Below are 27,271 nucleotides of genomic sequence, written 5' to 3' on the forward strand. Positions count from 1 at the left end.
ACAGTGGTCTCCCCAAAGAGGTTCTGAAACTGTGAATATGTTTGTCTTATAAGGCAACATGGAATTAAGGATGCCCAGTGCAGCATGAGGCAAGGCAAACCGTGCTCAAAGGAAGTGATCCTGAGACTGTCCCCCGACCCCTTCCCCCACCGGTCACTGCAGTGGTGGCTAGGCCAGTAAATGGCTGACAGCCTCAGGGACAGATGAGGCCAAGAGGACCTGAGGTGATACCTGAGGCATGCCATTTGTATCAATAAGAGGAGAGGGAAGAAGATACTAGATATTTTAGGGCAGGTCTGTAATAAATGATGTTGATCTTGGGTCCCTACAGGAAGGTTTTCACAAACATGTACTTCAGGGAAAAACAATCATGGTTCTCTTTAAAAATACCTTATTTTCTGAGGAATTCTTTTCTTTTTAAAATTGCTTTTTTATTTACAGCCTATCCCTATCCCATAAATACTGGTGTGACAGCGGATGAGGTGGAGCCATATATTTCAGACTTTCTGCTGTGTTCTTTTCCCCATCTTGTCTTCCCTCAGCTGGTGATTTGTAGCATTGGCTCTGTCCTCAGGGAGCTGAATCATGGTGCCTTCCCTAACAACGTCTCATGCTGATACCGAGTGCTCCCTCTTAGCCCAGAATGTCTACCTCAGGATTTGGGATTTCTGACTAAGCTGGACAGCCTTGCTCACAAGCCCCTAGCTTCTGGAGGCAGAACCTCCATGTTCTTTGCCATTTGCTTTACTCCAGATCTTCAGGTATTCCTTTGGATTCTGACTTCTGTATGATTGCTATTTTTCCTTGATAATTTGGGGTGTTACCATTATTATTATTATTATTTTTCTTTTTAACTAATCTTTCCATTGTAAAGTGAGACATATGTACAGAAACCACACAAAAAGTGCATATAAGATTATATGGCAAGCACCCTTCTAAATACAACACATGTCACAGAACATCAAGGGACACTAGCAGCTCCATTATGTGACCCTTCCCAGTCATACCCATTCTATCCCCCACCTCCAAATACACACCTTGCTAACTTTTACAGTAATTCCTTCTATTTCTGTATAGTTCTGTCCCCCAGATATGCATCCCTAGACATGAGGTTTTGTGTACTTTTATAATTTGATTGATGTCTTTTAAATTGCTTGTATCTATAATTTTCTCCTCCATTCCTTTTTCCTTGTATTTTCCTAAGTATTGTTCCTTATACTTTATCTGCCAGGGAACCTGGATTGTTGGACCTGTGGCGTTTCCCAAAGTCTGGATGTTGCCAATAGCTTACTCATGGTCCATTCTCTGTGTTTCCTGTGGCTGGATATAGAGACGTCGTCAGACCCACCTTCAATCTGTTTGGCAAGACTATATGTGCTATTGAATTCTGTCCAGAGCCACAATAATATCTAACTTTGGTGGGTTTTTGTTTGTTTGTTTGTTTGTTTTGTGATGGAAACAGCTATTAACTTGCCAACTCTGTTAATTCATTGGAGATTGCAGAATGGTGATATTCTAATTCTGTCATTTTGTTTTCATTTATTATTATAGTAACATTATAAAGAATGCCTGTTCTCATCTATCCTCTGGTTGCCCAATGGTATAATTCATATCGGAAGGGCAGGATAAATGGTTGATTCTTCAACTGTGTCAGTTTTCAAGGTCATGCATTGTTTTCTTAAAATATTAGAAAGTGATCAATTCTTTTTTAAAAATTTAATTGTGAACTCCTGCTTTTAAACTGATAGGTTTCCATCCTTTGCAATTTTCATCCTTATTGTGGTTCATGTTGTCTCATCTGTGGCCAGTGAGAGCCTCTCCATGTTGACTCCTGCCTCATCTTGACATTCTTCACAGTCATCAATGGCTTTCTTGATATTGGCTATTGTAAGATCTTTGAAGTCATCTTGTATATTTTGTGTCCCAGGTTAGCAACTCTCTCCCTTCTCTCCCTTGATGTCAGGTTTGGTGAATGTAAAGATCTTGGGTCATGTTTACCTTCCTTGAGTATCTTAATTATATCATTTCATTTTTTTTAAAAGATTTTATTTTATTTATTTATTCGACAGAGATAGAGACAGCCAGTGAGAGAGGGAACACAAGCAGGGGGAGTGGGAGAGGAAGAAGCAGGCTCATAGCGGAAGAGCCTGATGTGGGGCTCGATCCCATAACGCCGGGATCATGCCCTGACCCGAAGGCAGACGCTTAACCGCTATGCCACCCAGGCGCCCCTATATCATTTCATTTTTTATTGGAATAAAGCCTTGCCATCAAGTCTGATAATGATCTAATTTTATTTCCATTGTATGTCACTTTATTTTTTTTCCTATATACCTATAGGATTCTTTCCTTTTTTTTTAAAATACAGCAGTTTTATAGGACAATATCTTCAGTTGGTTGTTCAGAGTCAGTATTTTCAGTGATGTTACTTGCTGTTTCAGAATGTCATTTCAAATCTTTATTGTGAAAAATTTCCTCGAATTATGGTTTTTAGTATTTGTTGCCTTGTTTTGGTTTTCTTCTTCAGGGATTCCTATTGTCAACATGTTGGATCTTCTTTGCTATTTAAATATTTGTCACACTCTGTCAGATCCTTTCATCTCTTCAAATTTTGTGAGTTTGAAAATTTCGTTTTTATCTTTCATTTCTCACAAGTCATTATCTGTTTATTTTCTTGTGTTTTTTCTTCTGAAAAATTTTTTTCTTATTTGTAGTTGTCTTGAGTTCTGTCATCTGTTTCTGAAAGTTTTTGTTTCTGATTTATGTTGTACTTTCATGTTATGTGTCATTTTTATTAGTGTCTTCTAGCTCTGTTTGAAATAGCAAATTGTAGTTTTAAAGTGATTTATAGGGAGGTATTTTCTTTCATGCTTTTCTTATCTGTGGGAATGTTATTCTTCATATTCTCTCTTTTCTTATAATAAATTTAAATGAGATTTAACTGTGATCCTTTTTTATTATTCATTTTCACATGAAATTAGTATTCCTCAACTTTTAGAAGTAGCTTTGTTCAGAATAGCTTTGTAACTTCATAGATCTCCCTGTTCTGTCATTTTCATGTCAATTAAAGAAAATTATGAGTTCATTGGCCGCTCTCTTTCTTGTCCCTGTCCTGTTGAATTTGGATTCCATGCCCGGTGTGGGGGCCCTGGCCTGAAGGGAATCCTTCAGGGGACAGTTTCAAGAGTATGTGTGAGCCACAGTGCCCCAAACCCTTTGGACTTGTATGGATATCTTGCACTCCTTTGCTATCGAGCTACAAAACTCTTCTCAATTCCAGCTGCTTTTCTCAAATTGGCCCGCTGTGCTTGCTAGTGAAAATCTACTGGCTGTTTGGGGTTCTTCTGTTTGTGAGTCTGCTAGAATCCCTGATGTTTTCCTTGCTTCTTCCCACAGAGACACTGATTCTCAAGCCTTGTAGTATGGGGTGCATTGGAGTTGGATGTGAATTTGGTGCATGCGTTCATGGTTTTGCTGTCTGGTTGTTCTGTCCACTTTTTTCGCAGATTTGGGATATTCAGTAATTATGCCACTGCTGTGGCTGCTTCTTCCCCAGATCTGACGGGGACATTATTAACTATGTGACCGTGCATGAATTTAATGAACACAGTCCGTCACAGAGCCTAAACAAAATGAGATCAAACCTGATCCACAGGCAGGCATCGCAGTCTGTTGTTACAATCTAGTGGAGTTAAACCCTGAACACAGAAGAGGTAGGAATTGCTAGAGCAGGCAGTGATCTCAGTGTTGGTGCCAGTGAGTGTGAAAGAAAGGGCACAGGTGAGGCACGTGGGGGCCTTCAGCTGATCAGCAAACACCACACTCACAGAACGAAACCAGCATGGAGCACAAAGTCTGCGCTCAGCCCTGTCCTGGAGGCCAGAGAGGAATGGATGAAGGGCTCAAGGTTTATGCCTTCCATGCACTGTCAACCTGAAGAGAGAACAGAAGTTGGAGTCAGGACTCATCATTGTTGAGCAATGGAGCAATCCTTTTCTCCAGATTGAAATGGAGAAAAACAACAGAAAAAACAAACAAACAAACAAACAGACACCCAACCCAGAGCCCTGTGCTAGGAATTTAATTAAATCTGTACTGGAGCTGGATTTTTCGGTGTTTCTCTTTGTGTGATTAAAGGTGGAGGGTTTAAGGGACCTGTGGCCCCGAAGTAGACCCACTTGTTATTTCTAGGCAGCCCAGAGAGGCAGGGAAGGAAAGAACTAAGCACCGTCGTCTGCAGATCGGCTACTGGAAATGATTCTTCCTCTCATTGTTGGCTTAGACCCCGTTTCAGAAAATGAACTATGCTTGTGTACGTGTGTGGGTGTATTTTGGGGGGTGGCATTTGGTGCCGTAATCCATTAATTGTCCACAGGAAAATCTGGGAAAAGACGCTGCCCTGGCCATGCCCCACATCGATGGGGAGACTGAGGATCTCGGGCAGCCTTTTTGGTATGATTTTCATGCAGAGATGAAGTGAACTAAAGAGTTGGTCTAGGGGATCCACCTGCTATTATTTCAGAGACGATGTCCTAATGGGCCCAATTGGTACTTCTCTTCTAGGTGTGCTTTGTGGGTGATTGGGGTTGAGGGGAGCATGGATCAAAGTATAGAAAGAGCCTCTAATTTGTTGTTGGTTTTTTTTTCTAATGGTTTTTAAAAAATTTGTTTGACAGAGAGAGCGCACACAAGCAGGGGGAGCAGCAGGCAGAGGGAGAGGGAGAAGCAGGTTCCCCACTGAGCCGGGGGCCTGATGCAGGACTCAGTCCCAGGACTCTGGGCTCATGACCTGAGAGGAAGGCACACAGATAATTAACCAATTGAGCTACACAGGCACCCCAAGATTCTCTAATTTGATATGTCGGTATGGGTACTCAGAGTCCGTTCTCTTAGCTACGGAAGACTATAACATTTAGCACAAATATATCCCATGGACTTGCTTGGCAGTGAAAAATACACATTTGGAAAAGTTTTCAGTGTTCAGATGTTCCTGTGCTTAGGTAAGAATAATTGCCTCTCTTCTCTGTGTCTTCTGTCTTTGCTCATATTTCTGAAGGTAGATAAACACAGGGAGAAAGGACATGAGGGCAGAAGGGGGATGACAGAAAGAAGGGAAATGACATGATTGATGACATTAGTGGGAAAAACCCTTCCCGGCAGACTCATTTTTATGGCTGGTTTAAGTGATATGTGGAAGGTTTACTCAAAAGACAGTTTTATTTAGGGAATGAGATTCTCCTTGTGTTATCTAATTAGCCAGGTCATACACCATCTGTTTTTGTGAAGCTGGTTGCATTAAAAATCACCCAGTTGTTTTATTTTTATTTTTTTTAAACTCTTTAACCTGTTTCAGAGGAACAAATATGAGAATAAAACATTTAGGGAAAACATAGCTGAGAAGTTAATTCTTAGGTTGGGCGAAGTTGGATGCACTTCATAGAAATAGCCTGAGTTTAAGAATACAAAATAAATAAAGTAGGAAATGCTTGGTTAAGTATATATATACCCTTATTTGCTCATTTACAGATTTGCAGATGGTCCGTATAACCTTTTTGAATAAGGCAAAAAACACACGTAGCTGGTATTCAGGTACAGGTAGAAGGCTTGGTATGATTCGGCAAGATTCAATACATCACAACCAGTGCAAACACTTCATAAGGTTGCTTTGGATTTACGTATTTTTTGCATTGAGAATGCGTGTGTTTGTGTGTGTGTGTGTGTCTGTTGTTCTGGGCTTACATACCCTGGGTCAGGATTTTAGTAACGAAGGTTTCTGTATAGGTAGAAACTGCCATTCGAGTGGCAGTTTCAGGAGCTATTTTCAGGAACACGTGATTGTCCCTAAGGCAATGGGAAACATCTATTTACATACAGGAAAGATGGTGGTGAGGACATGGTGAGATTAGAAGTATGTGTGTCTTGCGTTTTCTCTCTGAGAGAACAGTGTCAGCAAGTTTTCTAAAAATCGTTGTCAAACAGCTTTTTCCTGGACACCTAGTATGTGCCAGGGACTATAGTAAATTCTCAGCTGCTATTGATCTGCTCCCTCAGAAATGAGGAACCTGGAGCATATTCTGGGAAGGAGACTGCATTAGAGGAAATATTCCCTCAAACAGTGCTCCAGTCATCATTTGGAAGCGATGTTTCCAAAGTGAAAAAGGAGATAGTCCTACAGGCAATGCTTTGCACAATTATTGGGAACAACACAGCATTGCTCTTGAGATGTTCCTGTGCAAGAGACCCAATGACCTTTATCCATCACTAGGCATTACAGCTCGGTTACGGCCAACTAATTATGTGGAGTCCACTCCACTGCCACACTCCCGTGTTCTACAGCACACGATTCTGGAAAGCAGGTGTTAAAGAGAGAAGTATTTTATAATGGCCACAGAGTGAGGGAGAGGTGGTTTCTGACCATTATACAGAGATAGTCACCTGATTCTAAGAACTTAACAAACATTTCACTAGCATTCGTGCTTCTTTCCAGCACCTGGGGGAGGTTGTAGGAAAGTCAGAGTTTGAAATGCCACGAGGGTAAATATATCGAGTTGAAAACAATTCCTGTGTGATCGAACTGAAACAATTACTGGACTCTGGGTCACTCTACTAAAATTCAGTTTAAAATACGTGAGGTCCGGCAAGATGGTCCTTTTAGGGAGATAGGGCCAGGTGATGTCCTGGAAGCTTTCTGCCAGTAGAACTGGATTTCAGTATTTTTGCTAAAATGTCTCATTTTTATTTCTGTTAAAGAGCTTTCCACAGAGCTCCTTGTGAGAGCCCTAGAGCTGATTTTAAAAGGCGAAGTTAGCTTCTTGGAGAGAATGGTTATTATGGCTTCATACTGGCTGCGAGGACCCTTCTCCGCACCGTCTCAGATTGTGTCTTCTTTCCCCTTGCTCTGCCTTTGATCTTCTGGCGAAGCTTTGAAGCTGCTGTCATCTTTGATTTTGATGTGCTGTTTTTGAGTCATTGTTTGATTCCTTGGAAAAGGCAAAAAGGCTTATGTTCTTCTCTGCCTGTTTTTCTTTTCTTTTGGAAAGTTTACATGCAGTTGTCTTAAAGCTGATCTCTTCCACCCAGCACAGGAAAGCTCACTTTGAAGGTGGTGGGAGCCCCATGCATGAGGGGAATTAATGGATGTGTGAAAGAAATGGGCCCCGTGCAAATTCTTTCTCCATAGGTTTGATCTCTCTGTCTTTCTCTGTCTCTCCCTTCCTATGTCCTGCCCTCCCTTGCCTCCCACACTGCCTTTTCTTTCCTTTTTGGTATTAAAAAAAATCCCAATCCACTTTAAAAATACAGGCATCAAATACTATATTATTTTAGTAGATTAAGAATGTTCTACCATGGTAGAAGGTATGTGACGGATTAAAACCCATTTTGGAAGGAGGTGCTGACATGGGGCTTCTCGGTGATTAGGTGCATTGGCATTTGGGGTGTGGACAGCTCTATGTCACATCGATTTCATTTTCAGAGTAGTCGAAGTTATCATGTGGGTTATTACCGAAGACCTACAAATAATGTTGTGAGGCGAATCTTACTCCCTAAACAGCATAGTTTTTTAAAAAATCTAACTGTGCACATGAATCAGGAGAATAAATCCTGTTCACCCTTCGTCATATTTGGTCTGTGGGCCCTACTTTGTTGATCTACACCGAAGGAAACCGTGTGTGGAGGCTGTGGGATTATTATTCATAATAGTAACTACAATAATAATTGTAAGAGTAATAATTATTGAAGTATTATTATATTGTGATAACATTATTATTTTAATAACTTTATAATGCTAATCATGTGCCTTGTATTACTTTACGCATGTGACGTTCATTATTTATAGGGGTGAACAGCCATCACCATCATCGAATTTTAGAACAATTTTATCATCCCTAAGAGGAACCCCATACCCTTTAGCCATCACCCCCCATGTCCCCACTCTTCCAGGCCCCTGGAAACCACTATTTTCTCTCTCTGTGGCTTTGCCCGTTCTGGAGATTTCATATCCACAGAATCCTATAACGTGTGATCCTTTGTCTGGCTGCCTTCACTTAGCATTCTGTTTTCAAGGTACGTCCGTGTTGTAGCATGTCAGTGTGTCCTTCCTTTTTGGGAACCAGTAGCATTCTGTTGTATGCAGAGACCACATTTTGTTCCTCCATTCATTACTTGATAGCCGCGTGGGTTGATTCCAGTTTCTGGCTACAGTGCATAATGCAGCCACGAGCGTTTGTGTTCAGGCTCTTGTGTGAACATGTTTTCACTTCTCCTGGGGACATACTTAGGAGTGGCATTGTTGGGTCGCACGGTAACACCACGTTTGACTGTTTGAGGGGCTGCCAGACTGGTTCCCACAGCAGCCGCACCATTTTACATCCCCGCCAGGAGCACTAAGGGAGGGCTCTGTTGGCTTCATGTCCTCGCCAGCGCAGAGCCTCAAGAGGGGCTCACTGGTTTGAGAATATGTGACAGGAGACTGAGTGGGAGGGGAAATTCAATCAACGTGTGATCGTGATGTTCCTCAGTGACGACACGAGGGGCTTTGGCAGATAAAATGACACTGTGGGCCGGGACCTGAATCACACGTATGCTCTTTTATAAAGGATTACGTGTAAACATAAGCTCTGCCTAAAATGATTAAAATTATGTTCCCCAAAAGCTCTTAGGTACATATTTTGGGGAGTGTAGGCCTTCTTTTCATTTGTACCATTCTATGTAATTACAGGTAGAATAAAATAAAATGCAGTGTCCCACATTATTACAATTTAAGAACTAATTTAATAAAGGTGACCAATAACGAGCAGTTTTTAGCAGAAACTGAATACAACATAGTGAACGTAAAAAAAAATCTGTTGTCAGGGTTGACTTCTGCCTGCAGCCTTGCCTCTACAGTTTCGTAAATCTGGGTCCGTTGGTGATTTCACTGCCCCTGCTTTCCTGTCTCTAAATGGGGTACCAGCTTTCTTCCTTTTCTTATCTTCCAGAGCTGTCGGTCGGAACATGAGACTCTGTAGCTGGACGTACTTCAGAAGAGGTGTGGAAGTTGAAAGTGCGCTGGGGAATCAGGTAGATGCTAGCAGTCATCGAACCACTACCCACTTTTCTCTATCCACACTGACCCTTCTTTTGTATGACTGTTCTTTTGTCTTAGCGGCATGCGACTGCACGAGAGGCTGGAAGGGTAGTCTCACTGTCTCTTGCAGAGGGAAGAGTGAATGGCTTTAGGGAACAGGCAGCATAGAGACCACAGAGATGCACAGGGGTAGAACAATGACGGGTCTGGCTAGGAACTCTCTTGCACCACCAAGTCCGAGGGCAGCTCATTGGTGACAGTGTCAGAGTGCAGGGGGACGTGCAGGGATGGTTTGGCCAAAGGCATGATTTCGGCTGCCCTAAACCTGTGACGGAAGCTGTACATGTCCCCGTGGGCAGAGGGAAGTCCAGCGAAAAGCATCCAGGAAGCTGGATCCATGGAAGGGTGGTTTTGCCTGGGCGACAGCTCCTTCCATCCATCACCCCCTCCGCACACTCGCATTTGTGAGATGGAAGGGCCAGGGCAAGGCGGTCCCAGGAGACTCAAGGCTGGAAATGAGGGCTTCCAAACTCGGACTGAGATGCTTGCACCAGTGGGGGTGGGGCTGGCACCAGGGAACATTTTCTCTGCAGTTGGGGCATGTAACCCACTCTGAGATACTCCTGCTCTGAGGTTGTGGGAGACTTTTTTCCTCCTTAGTTGAGTTCAGATGTGAGACTCACACTGAGACTTAATTACCCTTTACCTTTCAAATTCCTTAAAATAGTAACTATTTGCAGAGTACACCCACATTCTGTTAAATGCACTGATAATTTTCTCCAACAAGCCTAATATCCAGCGTGGTCTCTTTCTTTGTAGCTCTCACGTGTCCTACGTGGTTCCACTCCTCACTATCTCTGGTCTTTTTGTGGTGCTCAGGGTGGATCTCTGTCTGGAGCAGTACCCACAGTGGGAAGGATTTTGGACTCTGATTCATGGAGTCATGCTTTAATTGACCTATTCTTAAATGTAACTTCCTTATACTGTAACAGTACTGGAGTAGTAGGTGCTGGTTTATTTTCCTGCTGCTTTCTATGTCTTTCTGAATTACCTGACACTAGTTACTTGATCTCTAGGGTCTTGGCAAGGAAGACTTTCCCTTTCCTGTTACTTTAGATTTTCCTTTGGAACGAATTACAATCAGAGTGTCTTTAGTCTGCTGCATAAGTCAACAGGGTAAAATAACTGGGTTCTTTGTCAAGGTCCCCTTCCACAGCTGTTCTGCAACAGGTTATGTGGTCCAGTGGCATGAGCTCCTGTCAGGTCCCAGGGGAGCTGTGAGGGAAGGATTCATGAGTTATGTTCCGTGCCCTATTCTGAAATTAATTCCGTTTTGCATTAGGTGGTGGAAGCAGCCTTTTGAACCGGTGCCAGCCTAGGTGTGTTGGGGATGGAAAGAGCTCCGTGCTCAGAGTAATGGTAGATACTTTTGTTGTGTCATCCTCCTGCCTCTCAAATATTTAATGCTGTTTTTCATTCTGGGGCTGCTCTTATGCTCTCAGTAGAGTGGCTCTATCATAAATGCCCAAAGGACTGTAACTCCTCTCATACCCTACTGGGGGGACATTCACATACCACTTAACCTGACCCTGTTAATTGTAAGAAGCCAGCAACCCATACATTTTGACCATCAGAAAAATAAGTTAGCACTTCATGCCATAATGGTAGGGGATGGGGGACATTTTCTCAGTCTGAATTTGATGTCATCAAAAGCAGCCCAGGGTGCGTGTGAAGATAAACAGGAAGCAAGAGAAGTCCCTGGAGAAGAGCCAATTGACCTTGTCAACCTTCCCTGTAGCACTTGACTGTCCTGAAGAGTATTTTTGAAGTGTCTTCAGTCACGTCACATTCCACAGAGGGCTGCTGGAAGGGCATCTCTAAGTCATTGCCAGACACTTGGAAGCATTTCAGACATACTCTGGGGCCAAATGCATCTCCTTGACTACTGATATTTTTGCTACTTTCACATATAGATTCATTTGGTTCCAAACTTCGTTCTACTGATAGCATAATTGCAATATGATTATTTTATTCTTTAGAAACATAAGGATGATTTTAAAAATATTTATGATATTATTGGAGTCGATGTTTCATAATAAATGTGACAGTGGTTTTTGACTGAAAACTTTATGTCAGTGAGTATTTAATAATTTCAAGGTGTGATTTCAAGAACAGTCATTTGTCAGCGCCCTTTTGGTTTGTGTTCCCTTGGAAAAGGACCCTGAGATGAAGATTTAGTGCATGTAGATTAATGGGGAGTTGGTCCTCTTGGAAAACACCAGAAGGGCATGAAGAAGCAAGACAGGGGAGGGCATCCACAAAATGGTATGTCATTAAGCCAGGTTGCACTGAGGGTAACTGGAGCTTAATGCCCCATAGGAATTCCAGGAAGCAGTGTAAGACATGCACCCCACCCCCGAAGAGCAAGGGAGTTGGGGTATTTATACACCACCTTGCATCTCTCTTTGGTGATGGGCTGTTGAGGGGTGGAACTTAATTCTCTAGTACTTCAGGCCTGCAGGTGCACTAGAGGGAAGCCCCTCAGGAAGTGAGGGGTCAGGCTGATTGGTACCCAGAAGGCTCGGGGGGCTACAGGTGGGGCCCCACCAGCATCCACCACAACCCCCTATAGTATATTCCTTAACTTGGAGTTAAGAAAAAAATATGTGGGATGAGTATTGACTTTTATTGAAGCAATTAGAAAATTAAAGAATGGTTTGTTTTTATGAAACAGACCACAAATGGAGGAAGGGATCTGAGTAGGAGTTTATAATGCTGGGGTGTTTGGAAAAAGCTCTTCATGGAAGGGGTTATTTAACTTGTGCTTTGAATGAAGCAAAACCTTTGGATCTTTGGAGGGGAGAAGAGGAAAATCCCAGGCAGGAGAAATAGCAAGAGCAACAAAAGGGACGTGAGTGGAGATTTATCAAGGTATGTCTCATTGGGAAACAACTCTGGAGGGGTCAGTTGTATTTCTGCATGTCCTGCGAGTCAGGCACAGGATGCTCTTGTATTCCAGGCTGTCTTTGCAAGGATGTTTATGTAGAGAACAGCTTGGAAGACAGAAATAGCATCTCGTTCTGGGTCAGAAAGCAGGTTAGCTTACCCTCTACTGTTAGAAACATCATGTCTCCCTCCAGGGCAAAGATCAGGCAGGATTCTTCCCATTATAAAAGATTCAGGTTCCCTAAGCTATGGTTTCCCCTCCTGTGATGCAGCTCACTGTGTATACCAGTATCCTCAGGCCTTTGCATCATCTGGTGGAAGTTGGGGCATGGGGAATGGGCTCAATCAATGTCACTCTGGCTGCTGCTGTTGCTGGTGAGTAATGGAGTCCTTCGCCTCTGACCCAGCAGTTTCCTATCTTATGCCAGCCTCCTTGAACCTGTGGCAGGTATACCTGTTTGCTTGCTGGTAGGTAAAATTTCAGAGCCTTCACAGTTTTGGATGCTTTTAAGCCCCGTGTTCAAATAAATGATGTCATTGAAGTCTCATAGCATCCCCGCAAAAGTGGGGTTGTTATTTTTGTCCACATTTTACATCTGAAGGAGCTGAGACTCCGAGAGATTAAATAATGTGTCCAAGGGCACTCAGCTTGTGAACAAAGCAGCCATTGTCCAAAATTAGCTTGCCATGACTTCCGAACTGCGCTCCTTTTACCACCCTCGAGGCTATCCAGTGATACCTTTGTGGGCTCTACCACTGTGCAGGTAAGGGTGGCAGATGTGATAGCAAAGTGATCGCTGCCCTGGTGGAAGAATAGTCTTGAGGTGGGGGGGTGGCATGGAAGGAAGGCTGTGGTGGTGTGGGCCAGCTCATGGAGAGCTTGCAATGATGGCATCTTACTTAACATAGAGCACAGAGAGGCAGGATTTAATTAGTGAAATTATGAGATTGAGAAGAGGTGCTGAAACGTCATCTGATTTCCAAGTTGGCACAGTGTTCATCTCCACTACTTCTCCCCCCAGGATGTGAATGATAGCTAGGCTCTGTTGAGCATGTGGGAGTGAAGAGGGAGGGCATTTCAGGTAAGGTAAACAACATCAGGAAGAACAAAGTGGTTTGGACTGAAGTCTGCAGATCTCTCTCTCTGTCTCTGTATATCTCTCTGTTGCTGTCTCTGTGTATATCCCCAATCTGTCTGTCTATCCGTCTGTCATCTATCTATCCATTTATATGTGAAATCTTTAAAGGAACTCTAGCATTCTCTTTCAAGGTAAAGTCAATTTGAGCCAAACTGCAGGAAGGTCCACTTTACTCTGTTTTCCCTCTACCTGCTCTATAGCCTTACTTTTTCTGCATGTAAACAAACTACGAATATTTATCAGCTGTTCACCTGTCTGTTCTTTTCCTTACACAGTTGAGCAGGCACTCTTGTTTGCCTGAACCACATACTATGTGGGTCAACTGAGTGTTTGCTCGTAAACTATAAAAAGTATTTGGTGAGTCAGAAGAGTATTAATGGGAGAGCTGGGTATTGTGTTTTCAAACTTCAGCCTTACTGAGAAGTAGCACCCCACCCTGCTTTCTGTTGACCCTCAGGCAAGGAATTGACCTTACTAGCTTTTTTTTTTTTAATTTGTTTTGTTTTGTTTATTGAGCAGCTGCCCAGGAAAGCAGAAATTGAGAGCAGCTTTTGTTTATCAGAACCAGGGAAACTAGAACAAAGTTTGGTCAAGAGGACTTGCCCAGAGCAGAGCAGAATTATGTACCTGGAGCAGACGTTGTAAGGGGAATAAGGAGCTGGGGAAGGAGAACCCTTGCAGGGAACTGCTAAGACAATCCTCGCTCTCATGCCTGCTGGTGTCTGCAGTGGTGGCTTTCTTTGGGCAAACAAATTCCTCTCTCACAGTGCTTATACCCATGGGAGGTTAAAAGAACTTGACTGGTAACATGCTATACATCTGTTTCACCAGATTGCTTTTCTTCTAATACCTCCTTCAGCTGCTGCACTCGAAGGAAAACTTAATTTTCTTGTTTGGGAAGGGGAGTAATTCTGAAGCATGGGCATCATGGCGGGAATGGTAGACAGAGTTAGAGCTCTGGTTTCAGGGTATCAGGGATGGAGTTAACATGTATTGAGCACCTACCTGACTTGATGCTTGGTTAGGCTCTTTGCAAGAGGTTAATCATGCTGGATTTTCCCAACAGTCCCTCTGAGGCCAGTATTCTTCCTGCCAATGTGCCCATGAACAGACGAGCTCAGACAAATTGACTTACATTTTTCAAGGCACTCTGGCCCTCTCTTTAATTGGAAAGATGTCTTTCCTTTATAATCTGAGAGGACATGGAACTTCTAAAAGGTGGGGAATAAAAGCAGTGTATGGTATGATTTCTACCCAGTGGAGAGGAAGGAGGAAAGAGCTTTCATTAAGCACTTACTATATTCCAAGCACCCGTGACTACTTTACATTTCTATTTAATCCTTATGACAAGTTGATGATACAGTATTTCTATTTATAAATGAGAACACACACTTTCTGAGCGGGTGAAAAATTTGTTCAAGGTCACAAAAACAAAAAGGACTGGAGCTGTGATGAGAATGTAGATTGGTTGACTCTGGACAGGATGATGTTGGCCGATGAGTACCCAGAGCTGGCATCTGACAGAGGGACAGGACATCATAGGAATGGGTAAAGAGCTCAATAATAGGTTTAAATAGGCATTCAAACCCAATGAGAGAAAAGAGGAAGCTATAAATGGAACCCACATAAATAAGACAGATTGATTTTTGTGGCATAGAGCAAACAGGCAAGGGCTCCACTTATTTGTCCTGGAAGTTGTATAAAATACTGGAAACATACGCCTGAGCCGTTTTCTCTAATTTGCACTCACGGAGCTATCTATGGTCACATCACCAAGGATTCAGTTAATGTGGCCCAAATGTGCATGAGGCTTATGTGCTGGGAACCTGCTTCTGTGAGGCGAGGGGGCCTGGAGGGACCAGGAGTTGCCCATGAGGCAGGATTCTGCTCTGGGGTGGGGCAAGGAGTGGGGTCCCAGAAGTGTGGGTAATGCAGCAGGAAATGGGAAGTTCCAGTTTCAGGTGTTCAGTGTTTAGAGCATAAGCATAGCACAGTGGAAGAGTAGGGGTGGGGAGGAGGGTGTTGATTTGAGGAAGTACAGAAAGGGTGAACATGTAAAAGCCATTGCCCATATCTGTGATCATCACTGCCTTTTTAGGCCCTCTCATTCCTTGTCGAGGCAGGAAATTGCCCCTCTCAGACCTCCTGATCCCACACAATGGCCACACACATCAAAAGGATCTGGGGATGGTGGTTGAAAGTCCTTTCACGCATTAAAGTTTGAGAAACCTTGATTAAGAGTATATATTGGTCCTTTAGAAAGTGCTCTCCTATTAATGTAGGTATATTTAGCCAGGAATGTAAAAATTCCATTTATTCAACTCCAGTTATGTACTAGGTCTTGAACTAGGCATTTCAAATATGTTATTTCATATATGATTTTAGAAATAAAACCATGTTGTCAGAATGGTTATTAATATTCCATATACGAGGAGTCTGCATTCAAGAAGTTAAGTCGACCGCCACATACCCTAGCAAGTGGTAGAGCTAGGATATAAACCCAGGTCTCCTAGACATAGGGAGAGAGAAAAGTCTTGGCTGGCAGGAAACACAGTTGGGGTGGGATGGGATTAGGGACAGATCATGGTCCTCAATTCTTGCCTGGTTCAGACTGGACAGCAGCCCGTGGAGAAAATGGAAGGCAAATATTAGAACTAGAATAGAGTCTGGTATTTAAGATAATGTCTGAGACCAAAGGGATGAGCTAGGACATTGGGATTTATGATTTGGTTTAACCAATGAACACGGCAGAATCCAAGTTCTAGATATGAGACACAGTTTTCAAGATAGACAAGCAATACAATTGACTTGCCTTTTCTTGAGCTCCTGCAGTAGGATCTGTGAAATTCCCCAAAAATTTGGAGGGGGAGGAATGATCATGAGCCCACATCAAGTCTGACTGAAGCAGGCAGATGAGGCATAGGAAATGGAAATGGGCAAAAATGCAGGCACCTCCACCAAGCTAAGGGATTCCTGGGTCTTCCTTTACTGCAGATATTATAAGTGAAACAAGACTAACAGGGATGGGCTCACAGAACACCTCAGTGTTGCTTCTCATACACTCACTCTCCCCTGATATGGTAATCCATGGGAATCGTGCACAGGTCTAGAGATCCTCATGAATCTCAACTTTGGGAAGCGCAGCCTGGATAGACCCAGTCATCTCTGGGCTATCTGATGGTATTCAAGAACTCAGTTCAAATACAGTCACAGAGAGACAGAGGCTCAAATCTAGAGAGGCCGCCACCCTGTGCAGGTAATTAGAGCATGGTAGTGACCCAGGATAAAAGAGATCTGCGAATGAAATGGCCGCAGGATGCAAATAAAGAAATTCCAGCTTAAATTCTTTAGTTGGTGGTAGAATTGTGTGTAATTTTGGATGTCTCCTGACCTTTTGTTCTAATACAATCATGACATGTTTCATCATAGACAATCCTCGTTTGTCTTTCCTCTCCCACAATGTCATCCTTTTCCTTTGCTGTGTGAGCATGATGCTGGAACATCAGGTCAAAGAGAGAAAAAAGCAGTCAAAAAGATTTGTTTTGTCTGAGACACCAAACACGGATACGTGGAAATGATCATTAGGAGGTTGGGCATTATATGGATAAGGAATAAGCCACGATGGACATGTACTAAATGTAAGCTCCTCCAAATCAAATGCCTCAAACACCTGCTAACATTTGGGAACTCAGCACTGAGGACATAACTTTCTGAAAAAATGAAAACCATTGGAAATGTTTGTGACTAACACAAATACTTCAAGTCTAGTGTTAAGGACTCATTTTCTCTATAACAAAAGTTGAAAGAGAAGTGTGATCAGATATGCTTTGAAAAGTCTGATTTAACTTAAAACACATAAATAAGCATAATTCTCTATTTAAATATCAGCGTAATTTTTGGATTTTCCAAAGTCAAATTTATATTGCCAGTATAAATATAGATACAGATGGGAAATGTATCTAAGGGTTGTTCCTAGAATTTAACTGAATGTCACTGACATTTTTAGACCATTTATTCACATTTATGCTTACTGACAATCATTATGTCTTAATCATGTCTTGTGTGATAAGCCATTTAATGATTTTTATTCAAAATACCTCTTGATTAATTACTGCTGAGTGACTAAAGCCACTGATTTTCATTAGCCAGTTTGTCTTCTTTGCAAGAAAAAAGTGTTCCTAACACTTTTGAAGGCTATTTAAAATTTGATTCAAGTTTAAAAGCCAGCCAAATAACACATGAACTTTTTTAGGTAGCTCGAATATAGTATTACTAATTTACACTTTTAGAATTAGCAATGAAATTATTAAAAATTGGGTGTTTAAGTCTGACTGTATGATATAGATACTTAATAGATTGATCAAAGCAAAGAACGAATTTGATTTTTTTCATACTCCTACACCCCCTTGCTGAGTCATCTCAGTTAATGGACATGCACTGATCATTTTGACCAAAATTTTTAAAAGCACTGAATTGAAATTTTCCCTTTGGTCACATAACAGAAATATTTTGGAGCTCCTACCTATACCCTATGCTAAACCAGGTGAGATGAAAAGTAAAATGGTTCTGAAGTGGATTTCTTAAATGTGGAATAATAGGATGATAATCTTCACTGTGCTAATTTGCACAATTTGACCTTAGATTAGAATATGATATTACAAGTTAGTTACATAGTAACGGAGAAGCAAATGTGGGGCTTTTCGGAGGGCTTGACGGAGTAGAAGCATTTCCAGGGGATTTTCAAAGTGTGTACACATTTGTCTCACATAGTAGTTTTTCAACCAGAAGCCATCTTACCTTTCAGTGGTTACTTGGCAGTGTCTGGAGATAGCTTTAGTTTAAAGACACAACTCTGTCACTCCTAATAAGCTGCCATGAGTGAGAGTCAGCAAGAATCTCTAGTGGCAGGGTCAGACCCAGGGAGGCTTTAGTTTTGGAATAATCAGACTGTAAGTTTAGTGAACTTAATAAATAGAAAAAGGAATCAGTAAGGAGGGACAATGAACATAATTGGCTTTGCAGATATTAAGGGTAATGAGATTATATATATATATATATATACACATATATATATATATATATATATATATATATATATGACATGAAATATATATATATATATATGACATGAAATAAAACAGCCAAAAGTAAAAACATCAAAAGTTGAGTAGATAGATTAGATACAGCTGAAAAGAGAATGAGTGAGCTGGAAGGCAGAGCTTTCAAAAATCACTCAGGGCAGCTCAGAATTTAAATATATGGAAGGAAGGACAGGGAAGACACATTAAAATGGTAGTATCATTATATTTAGAGTTCCAGAAGGAAGAGAGAGAATGAAGAAGAAAATGTCAAAAAAAATTGATTAAACATATAGCTGATTATGAGGGGCAAAAGACAGGGAAAATTAAAAATTCTGAAGCTGAAAGAAATTTGTTCTTGTTAACAAATGGGGGTATTGAGAAAGCAAATGTTTTGGGAGGACTGTGGAAGGTTTAGCTCTGAAATGTTGAGTTTGACGTCATGAGATAGTTGGGATATGTGGGCATGAGCTTTCAGGATTGTGAAAGTATTGAAGCAGAAATTTGGTAGACCATGGGGCGCCTGGGTGGCTCAGTCCTTAAGCGTCTGCCTTCGGCTCAGGGCGTGATCCCAGCATTATGGGATCGAGCCCCGCATTGGGCTCTTCTGCTGGGAGTCTGCTTCTTTCTCTCCTATTCCCCCTGCTTGTGTTCCCTCTCTCTCTGGCTGTCTCTCTCTGTCAAATAAATAAATAAAATCTTTAAAGAAAAAAACAAAGAAATTTGGTAGACCAAAGAGGAAATTTGGGTGGTTATGAAGGACAATTCTTCCAAGAAGTACATGTGGGGGGAAAAGTAAGGAGATCAGAAGGGCTGGGACTAATTGTAGAGATCACTGTCCTAGAACTTAGAGACCTGGGAAAGAGAAAGCTAGACAAGCATATAACAGGATCAGAAAAGCTGAGACAAGAGAGAGAGAATCAGTTAAGGACTGTGAGTGGTTCTGAACAAAATGAATGTCAAAACAATTCCTTTGAGGCGGAATTTGGTGACGTTAGATTGGAGGGACTCGAGGAAGTGGATGGTCAGTACAGAGAACTGGCAGCATGGAATTTTGGCTCTGGCACTAATAACTAACACCCAGGACTCTGTTCTGGGTGTCTGTGGTAGGGTTTCTCACCTGGCCAAGGTCACTGGATAGGCTTTGTGATGTTCATACCAGTGTTGGTTTGAGTGTGGTGCAGTCTTGGGTGAGGACTTGACCTCACCTGCCTGACCCTGGCTGCTGTCAGTTTAGTTCCTCTCCAGTGCCTGGGTGAAGCAAAGTATATTGGAACAAGAGAGTCTGAGGGCCATGCTACCTATCTTTGAGGTCTGGGTGGTTTAAACCTTGTCCTTGGATGGATCCACAGGGATCTTCTTGTCTAGTGTTCATGATTATGGAGAAGTGTAACAGACAGAAAGAATATGGGCTTTGCTTGAAGTGTGAGTGGCAGCTCAGCAGCTCTGGAGTTGTGTGGACCTTGGTCCAGTCCCCAGACTTCTGACCCTAGTGCAGTAGAGACTCAGCTGTGCAATGAGAAGTGCTGTCCCCGCCTTTCATAGGAGTAAGAGTTGGACATAATTAAGGTTGGACAAAATACCTGGAAGGGTTTTGGCCATTGTGAGGGTCTTAAAAGCTAACTGACAAAACTCCTAAAATCCACAAACACTGCAACCAGGGACAGTGATAAGATCAAGTCTTATAAGCCCAGGCGATCATACTATGGCTAAGGAATGAATTAAGAGGAGTTTAAGAAGTTTATATTGGTATCTTTCTATATATGCTTATATATATACATATATGTGTGTGCATATATAAAAATATGCATGTTTGTACATGTATATGTGTATATAATATATAACATAAACATATTTTATGTATTTATTATTTAATTTATATAATAAATATATAAAATATGTAATATATATCATTATATTATGAAAACCATATAAGGCAATTTCTTTTTTTTTTATTTTTATTAATAATGATTTTTTATTATGTTAGTCACCATACAGTACATCCCCGGTTTTCGATGTAAGGCTCGATGATTCATTAGTTGTGTATAACACCCAGTGCACCATGCAATATGTGCCCTCCTTACTACCCATCACCGGTCTATCCCATTCCCCCACCCCCCTCCCCTCTGTAGCCCTCAGTTTGTTTCTCATAGTCCATAGTCTCTCATGTTTCATTCCCCCTTCTGATTACCCCCCCTTTCTTTATCCCTTTCTTCCCCTACTGATCATTCTAGTTCTTATGTTCCATAGATGAGAGAAATCATATGATAGTTGTCTTTCTCTGCTTGACTTATTTCACTAAGCATTATCTCCTCCAGTGCCGTCCATGTTGTAGCAAATGTTGAGAACTCATTCTTTCTGATTGCTGAGTAATATTCCATTGTATATATGGACCACAACTTCTTAATCCAGTCATCTGTTGCAGGGCATCTCGGCTCCTTCCACGATTTAGCTATTGTGGACATTGCTGCTATGAACATTGGGGTGCATATGGCCCTTCTCTTCACTACGTCTGTATCTTTGGGGTAAACACCCAGTAGTGCAATGGCTGGATCATAGGGTAGCTCAATTTTTAACTTTTTAAGGGACCTCCACACGGTTTTCCAGAGTGGCTGTACCAACTTGCATTCCCACCAACAATGTAGGAGGGATCCCCTTTCTCCACATCCTCTCCAACAATTGTTGTTTCTTGCCTTGTCTATTTTTGCCATTCTAACTGGCGTAAGGTGGTATCTCAGTGTGGTTTTGATTTGAATTTCCTTGATGGCTAATGATTTTGAACATTTTTTCATGTGTCTGTTAGCCATTTGTATGTCTTCATTGGAAAAGTGTCTGTTCATATCTTCTGCCCATTTTTTGATTTGTTTATTTGTTTCTCGTGTATTGAGTTTGAGAAGTTCTTTGTAGATCTTGGATACCAGTCCTTTATCTGTAGTGTCATTTGCAAATATCTTCTCCCATTCCGTGGGCTGCCTCTTAGTTTTTCTGACTGTTTCCTTGGATGTGCAGAAACTTTTAATCTTGATGAAGTCCCATAAATTCATCTTTTGTTTCTCTTGCCTTTGGGGATGTGTCATGAAAAAGGTTGCTTTGGCTGATGTCGTAGAGGTTGCTGCCTATGTTCTCCTCTAGAATTTTGATGGATTCCTGTCTCACATCGAGGTCTTTCATCCATTTGGAGTTTATTTTTGTGTATGGTGTGAGATAGTGGTCAAGTTTCATTCTTTTGCATGTAGCTGTCCAATTTTCCCAGCACCATTTATTGAAGAGACTGTCTTTTTCCCACCGGATGTTTTTTCCTGCTTTATCAAATATTAGTTGCCCAAAGAGCTGAGGGTCCATTTCTGGGCTCTCTATTCTGTTCCATTGGTCTATGTGTCTGTTTTTGTGCCAGTACCATGCTGTCTTTGTGATCACAGCTTTGTAGTACAGCTCGAAATCCGGCATTGTGATGCCCCCAGCTTTGTTTTTCCTTTTCAACAGTTCCTTGGAGATTCGGGGTCTTTTCTGGTTCCATACAAATTTAAGGACTATTTGTTCCAGTTCTTTGAAAAACGTTCTCGGTATTTTGATCGGGATAGCATTGAAAGTGTAGATTGCTCTGGGTAGCATGGACATTTTAACTATGTTAATTCTTCCGATCCATGAGCATGGAATATCTTTCCATCTTTTTATGTCTTCCTCAATGTCTTTTAAGAGTGATTTATAGTTTCTAGAATAAAGGTCCTTTACGTCTCTGGTTAAGTTAATTCCAAGGTAACGTATGGTTTTTGGTGCTATTGTAAATGGGATGGATTCCCTGATTTCTCTTTCTTCATTCTCGTTATTCGTGTACAGAAATGCAACTGATTTCTGAGCATTGATTTTGTATCCCGCCACGTTACTGAATTGCTCTATAACTTCTAATAGTTTGGGAGTGGCTTCTTTTGGGTTTTCCATATAGAGTATCATGTCGTCTGCGAAGAGAGACAGTTTGACTTCTTCTTTGCCGATTTGAATACCTTTGATCCCTTTTTGTTGTCTGATTGCTGTTGCAAGGACTTCTAGTACTATGTTGAATAATAGTGGCGAGAGTGGGCATCCTTGTCGTGTTCCTGATCTTAAGGGAAAGGCTTCCAGCTTTTCCCCATTGAGAATAATATTTGCAGTAGGCTTTTCATAGATGGCTTTTATGAGATTGAGAAATGTACCTTCTATTCCTACACTCTGAAGGGTTTTAATTAGGAAAGGATGCTGTATTTTGTCAAATGCTTTTTCGGCATCGATTGAGAGGATCATATGGTTCTTGAGTCTTTTCTTGTTGATATGATGTATCACGCTGATTGATTTGCGAATATTGAACCACGCTTGCATCCCAGGTATGAATCCCACTTGATCGTGGTGGATAATCCTTTTAATGAACTGTTGGATTCTATTAGCAAGTATCTTGTTGAGGATTTTGGCGTCCATATTCATTAGGGAAATCGGTCTGTAATTCTCCTTTTTGAGGGGGTCTTTGCCTGGTTTGGGGATCAAGGTAATATTGGCCTCATAGAATGAGTTTGGTAGCTTTCCTTCTGTTTCTATTTTTTGAAATAGCTTTAGGAGAATAGGTATTATTTCTTCTTTGAATGTTTGGTAGAATTCCCCAGGAAAACCGTCCGGGCCTGGAGTTTTGTTATTTGGAAGGTTGTTTATCACTGACTCAATTTCTTCATAATTAATTGGCCTGTTTAAGAAATCAATTTCTTCCTGTTTCAATCTTGGTAGTTTATAGGTTTCCAGGAAGGATTCCATCTCTTCCAGATTGCTTAGTTTATTGGCATATAGCTGTTGATAAAAATTTCTAATAATCCTTCCAATTTCAATGGTGTTCGTCGTGACCTCTCCTTTTTCATTCATAATTTTAATAATCTGGGTCCTTTCTCTTTTCTTTTGGATAAGTCTTGCCAGTGGTCTGTCAATTTTATTGATTCTCTCCAAGAACCAGCTTCTAGTCCTGTTGATCTGCTCTACTGTACTTCTGGTTTCTGCTTGATTGATTTCAGCTTTAATTTTGGTCAACTGCTTCCTTGTGCGTGGATTAGGCCTGTCCCTCTGTTGCTGTTCCAGCTTCTTGAGGTGAGAATATAAAAACTGCATTTTAGATTTTTCTATTCTTTTGAGTGAGGCTTGGATGGCTATGTATTTCCCCCATATAAGGCAATTTCTATTTTTTCCCGTTTTACAGATGAGCAAACTGAGTTTGAGATGATGGGTGACTTAATCTCTCCAGTCACAGTGTGTCAAGAATGTGGATGTTTTTTCTGTAGCAGATAGGATTTAACTCAGCTCTGCTTCTCATACTGAAATCTGGGTCACAGGACTTGGAGAAGCTCTGGACTGCAGTTTTGCTAATTTGACCACGAATATTTTAAAATAAATGATCAGTGGGGACTTTACCCACAATAACTGCTTCAGTGGAGCCCATAGATTACGTAGGTTGAGTTCTGGTCAGGAGAACAATCACCTGATGATTCCCTCTTTCACTCTGTGTCTCTCTCTCTGGTTTTCATTTTACTGAATCATCAGGCTGAAAGAGTCAAATCATCTTCCAGAAATTAGTTCACGTAATTGCTTGGAAAATAGCATTAACAAAAGCTGCTGGTCACGAAGGAGGTGATTCTCCTTTGAAAACTGCTATTTCCTCTCGCTCTTTGCCCTTTGTGTCAGGTGATGCTTATTACATTTGGTAAGAGGTGCAGTCTGGGCTGAGAGTTCCCTGCACATCCTGAGGATACTAGATCTTGGATGTGCTTGTTTAATCAGGCAATTGTTTTCCTGAGGAGTTGTGAGGGTTGGTAAGAGTAGGGCTGTGTGATGAGTTGGCGAGGGTTGCCCTGTTCTTCAGACAAATGGCAAACATATATTTTCCAACCAGAAGATAAACATGGTAATAGCCAGACAGAAAAGAAGAAAATAGCCTATTCAGGGGAAATCATTTTTAAAAGCTTACAATAATATAAATAAATACCTTTCTATTTTTCCCCTGGCATTTTTTTATATCTCAGCAATAAAAAGGTTTGGCTTATCGCCGGGAGTAGCAGGGACACAGTGTAATGACATGAAAATGATACCTTACATTTGTACAATGGGCTGAGGTTTCCAGGGCGCTCTCAGTGATGGAGAGGAGCTGTCGAACCATCAGAGGAGCTGAAGACCACTCCTTGTACGTCCACCCCATGGTCACAGCCTTATTAGCCTCTTGGGAACTTGCCTTCCTAAATTAGGCAGTGAGCCAGGATTTGAAGCCAGGAATCCCCACAGGAGCCCCTGTTCCACATGCCTGGGATCCTGGTGTCCACAGGATGCAGGGAATCCTTGAGCCCCTGACATTGTAACCAGAATTCTGTGTGTAGGGGTGTTTATGGATTTGGTTTTTTGAAATTCTTGCAGATAGGGTCAGAGCTTAATCAGATTCTCAAAGGGGTACGTAACCCTGAAAAGGTGTGAAACGCTGGTGTTTTATGTGAAGTTGATAGAACAGGAGGCAAAAGGATATGTAGAGGGAGATCCAGACTCTGTCCAGCCAATGATTCCACCTTTACATAAAGAGGAATTGAGGAATATGATAACAAACTTGAAACAATGAAATTTGGGACTGGCTCTACTTTTCTATTTGTGTAGAACTTCCAGATGAGATGAGATTCTGAACCATTATTTTGACATCCTTTTCAGGCTTTTCTCCACATTGTCATTGCTCTGTGAATTTCATAGTCATTCCAGTTTTCTTTTCTTTTTCTTTTTTTTCAAAAGAAAAAGGATAAGAATTTTTTTTTTGTCACATATAATATAAATCCCTACTGGTCTTTGGGATTGAATTGTTATCCTCTGAAAATGAAAGAATCTTTATATTTTTAGAGATGGAAAGAGCCAAAGAGATCAGGACTCTGTTTAAAAAAATTCACTTTTAATTTGTGCAGAGTAAAATCTGCTCTTTGTAAGTATACGATTCTCTGGATTCTGTGGATGCATAGAGTTGGGCAGCTACCACCACCATCACAAAAAAGAGCAGTCCTAGTGTACCCCAGATTTCCTCATGCTTCCCCTTTTAGTCTGTGTCTCCCCCTGCCAGAACTCCTAGCAACCACTGATCTCTTCTTCATTCCTCCAATTTTGCCGAAAGACACACGAACGGGATTATGCCTTGTGTAGCGTTTGGAGATGGGGTGCTTTCACTCAACATCGTAGCTTTGAGATCCATCCAGGTTGTTGCATGTATCAGTCGTTTATTCCCTTTAGGGCTACATAATATTCCGTTATGTGGATGTACAGTAGTTGAAAGGTACTTGGTTTGTTTCTGTAGGTTTTTGGTGATTATGAATAAAACTGCTATACGTGTTTGCGTACAGGTTTTTGAGTTATACGGTAAGTGTATGTTTAACTTTATAAGAAACTGCCAAACTTCCTAAAAATAGTTTATTTATTTACTTATTTTAGAGAGAGAAAGAGAGAAAGTGGTGGTGGGGAGGGAAGGGGCAGAGGGAGAAGAGAGAGAGAATCTTAAGCAGACTGTGTGCTGAGAGAAGAGCCCCACACAGTACTCCATCTCATGACCTTGAAATCATGACCTGAGCTGAAACCAAGAGTTGGATGCTTAATTGACTGAGTCACCCAGGCGCCCCTGCCAAACTGTTTTCTAAAGTGTTGTACCCTTTTGCATTTTGTATACCAGCAATGCGTAAGGATTCAAATTGTGCCATATTTTCTCCACTGTCCGGTGGTGTCATTTTTTTTTTTTTTTAAGTTTTAGCCATTCTAAAGATGCGTAGTGGTATCTTGCTATGGTTTTTTAATTTTCCTTTCCCTGAAGGCTGAAGATGTTGAGCACCTTTTTAGGTGGTGTTTTCTTGTTGGATTTTGAGAGTTCTGCATACAGTCTGAATTCACATCCTCCATCCGTTGTGTGATTTACACATACTGTCTGCTGGCATCCGTGGCCTCTCTTTTCATCTCTTGATGGCAAGACTCCCATCACGAACAAGACGAAATGGACATATCGACAGCTTCTGTGGCTCTGTCCATCAACTGACCGCAGTGATGTTGCTAAGCCATTTCTTTTGTGTTTCTGTTTCGTATTCTGTAGAACAAGAGGAGGGATGAGATCTGAGATTCTTTGCAGCCAGAAGCGTCCATGATTCCCAGGTACTGCCCCAAGTTCACACAGTTAATTAGTAGCGGAGTGTGGCTGGAACCCAGGCTGTCTCCCACTCTGCTGCCTTTATTTGCAGTAGATTTCTTTTTACTGTTTTAAGTCTAATTCTTTAGTAGGTAGTTCAAGTACACGATTAAAAATTTAAGAAGTATGAAAGGGTGTACCGTGAAAAAAATCTCTGTCACTCCGAACAAGCAATCCGTGTTATTATTTCTTGTGTTCCTTTCTGGAGCTTTAAAAAATATGTACAAACACGTTTTTATATGTGTTGTTATATATATGTGTGCGTGTTCCTTCTCTCCTTTTGAAGTGAATTATACACTGTATGGTGTTCTTTTTTCACTTCTGATAGAAATGCAAATTAAAACTACACAAAGATACATTTTTTTCAATTATTGTGTTTGAGGTTGAGGATATTTTCATGGGATTAAAGACCATTTGTCTTTCCCTTTCTATGAATTCTCAGTTCATATCATTTCCCTGTGTTTTTTGTTTTTGCTTTTCCTGTTGGGTTGCTGACATTATATCTATGAGCTGCTTATTTATTGGAGAAATTAACTGTGTGAAATACTACAGTTTCCTCCCAGTTTGTCATTTGTGTTTGAGTTTATTATAGGTTTGCTCTAAGAGTGCTGACTTTTATGTGGTTGAATTCATTAGGATTGTTACGACTTTTGGCATTTGGTTATGGTTGGAAAGGACCTTTCCCCCTGGTGTTAAAGAAGAATTTTCCTATGGTTTTTTCAGTTTTATTACTACATTCTACATTTTATATATATTTAAATATTTGATCTGTTTGGAAGATATCCTGGCACAAGCTGTGAGGCACAGATCCAAATATATTATTCCAGAAGGCAGCCCCTTTGTC

The 27,271-nt window shown here is 41.3% G+C and overlaps 1 long non-coding RNA gene across 1 annotated transcript in view; it reads left to right on the top strand.

Moving 5' to 3' along the window:
* LOC123802749 (uncharacterized) overlaps positions 1–27,271 on the top strand; it is a 476,053-nt gene that overhangs the window by 104,357 nt on the left and 344,425 nt on the right. Inside the window, exon 3 of the long non-coding RNA XR_006782632.2 lies at positions 8,979–9,060. This is a non-coding gene — a long non-coding RNA (uncharacterized LOC123802749). The remainder of the gene's footprint in view (positions 1–8,978; positions 9,061–27,271) is intronic.

This window comes from Ursus americanus, chromosome X, assembly GCF_024610735.1.
Source record: "Ursus americanus isolate L20-20 chromosome X, mUrsAme1.1.p, whole genome shotgun sequence".
In the NCBI taxonomy this organism is placed as follows: Eukaryota; Metazoa; Chordata; class Mammalia; order Carnivora; family Ursidae; genus Ursus; species Ursus americanus.